Source organism: Pongo abelii, chromosome 8 (assembly GCF_028885655.2).
Source record: "Pongo abelii isolate AG06213 chromosome 8, NHGRI_mPonAbe1-v2.0_pri, whole genome shotgun sequence".
NCBI classification, from domain to species: domain Eukaryota; kingdom Metazoa; phylum Chordata; class Mammalia; order Primates; family Hominidae; genus Pongo; species Pongo abelii.
The window spans coordinates 3,265,542-3,268,130 of NC_071993.2; positions in this window are offsets into that span (position 1 = coordinate 3,265,542).

Below are 2,589 nucleotides of genomic sequence, written 5' to 3' on the forward strand. Positions count from 1 at the left end.
TATGTCATGGGAGGCTGTCTCGAGTGCTTCTGGGAGCAGCCAGGTCTCCGTGAGCTCCTGTTTACTCTAAAGACTCCAGCAGCCCACATGTGTGCACGCTGAATAAAATCGCGCTTGCGAGACCACAGTGCGGGGAGGCACTAACTCTGTCATTCTGTCCATGCACAGTCACGAACATCAGCATTGACATAAAATGGACGGTTAGGGAGCTGCAAAGGACTCATGGTCCTCTGTTGCACAAATTTGTCTTTTCATATTCAAAGTACTTGTAAGAGCTCCAAGTTCCGTGTACTCAGCCACTAACCTCAGGCATCTGCACGGGAGACTTGGTACACAGGCTCACACGCGCGCACACACACATGCACACGTACAAGCGCCCATGTACATACAAGAGTGCACACATGCGACACACATACATGTGCAGACGCGCACACACACAGATCAGTGTGAGGAAGAGTCAGGGGTTCATGGAACAGCCCCTGCTCTGCAAGCCATGTCTGGCCGTGTAGGGGAAAGAGACAAAACAACACGCTGGTTACCTTGGAAGAGGAAAGAAAGGGAGAGACCTGCAGGTGTTGGGAGCGACACAGCCCAGAGCCACCCTCGTCAAGGGACCCTCTCCCTGCTCGATGCATTCCTCCCACCCGACATTCAGTGAACACAGGGAGGCTTAGTGTGAAGGACACCTGGAGTGTGTGTGTCTGTGTAGATGTCTGGCGTGTCTGTGTGAGTGTATGTGGTGTGTCACTGTGTGTTCTATGTGTGGTGTGTATGTGTCTGTGTAATGTGCATGTGTACTGTGTGTGTGGTGTGTCTGTGTGTGTGTCTTTGTAGTATGTGTATGTGTTGTTTGTGCATGGTGTGTATGTGTCTGTGTGGTGTGTGTGTCTGTGTGTGTATGTGTCTCTGTGAATGGGTGTGTGTGCATATGTGGTATGTGTGTGGTGTCTGCAGCAGTGTGTGTGTGTGCACATATACACTGTGTGTGGTATGTGTGATATGAGTGTGTATGTGAAGTGTGTCTGGTGTGTGTGATTGTGTGTGTCTGTGTGAATGTGTGTGCATGTGTGGTGTGTATGGTGTGTGAGTGCGTGTGTCTATGTGTGTGTTGGGGCGTGTGTGGTATGTGTGTCTGTGTATGTGTGAGGGTGTGATGTGTGGGGTGTGTATGTGTGAGGTTGTGTGTGGGGGTGTGTATGTATAAATGTGTGCATCTCTGTGTGTGTCTGTATGTGTGGTGTGTATGAATTGTGTGTGTGCATGTGTGCCATGTGAGTGTGTGGGTCTGTGTGTGTGTGGGGTGTGTATGTGTGGTTTGTGTGTTGCGTATGAGATGGAGAGAGGCAGGCCAAGACGGGGAGACTGAGGAGGAGGAGGAGCTGGCCGGTCAGTGCTGCCAGCACGATGCTAGGAGGAGTGACCCGGGCATGTGGGAGGGGTCCTTTGCCACCTGGACCCCATAGCATGCCCTGAATCTCATTTTTGAACCAAAACCTTAGAACACTTCCTGGCTGGCTGCCCATCAGTTTCAGCCTTACCCTGAGCAGAAAGAGCTGCCGGGGTGGGTGGGGGGGCGGCGGCGGGTTCTGCATTCTAATGGGGTGGGTACGGGTGACTTCAACAGTGAGTCTCAAGTTATTGTTTTGCTGGGAAAACACGCCCCCGTGACCTTCCCGCCAGCGCTGGGCACTCCAGGGGGTTTCAGGACAGGGCTTTCTGCAGGGTCTTGAGCAGGTGGCATGTCACCGACAGGTGTCTCCTGGAAACCTTCCGTGAAGACCTTCACCTGAGGAAGCCAAGTCACCTGAGCTTTCTTCCTCATCGCTAACTATAAACATCAGTGAAAAATAAGTGAGTGTGGTAAGCTTTAAAATGGCAAACAAATGAGCCAGGCGTGCTGGTGCTCCTGTAATCCCAGCTGCTCAGGAGGCTGAGGCAGGGGAATCGCTTGAACCTGGGAGGCAGAGGTTGCAGTGAGAGCGCACCACTGTACTCCAGCCTGGTGACAGAGCGAGACTCCGTCTCAAAAAATAACAATAATAAATAGCAAACAGCAGAGAGCATTATCTTAAGGTTTTGAAAATACATATGTATTATTATTATGTTTAATACAGTCGTACTAGGAACACAGCTTAAATAATTCTGTAACTGCATGGGTATTCCCTGTCTCCCCTCCCAATGCCATGATGTGAATCAATAAAAGTGCAAATGGTTTCATCCCTGGTGGCTCCAGAGTCTCAAGAAGCTGAAAAAATACCTAAGATGCCTACAGGTTACAGTGATTCACGGAGAGAACGGGCATCTGTTAAAGTTAGTAAGCTAAGAAGGAAATATATGAAAATGAAAGGAAATTAAATAATTTGTTAAGGTCATACAGTACATATGTGCCCACTGATAATATTTTGAATGAAAACGGAAACATACATCCCAATTATCAATGTTTTTGTTCACACAATGCCAAACATCTTGATACTTAGACTCACAACACTTTAGCTTCAATGGCTTACATTTCCCTGGCATGATGGGTGCCAGCCATGGGTCCATCCCGAAACATGCTCCAGATCTGATGCTGAATGGCACTTTGGGCCT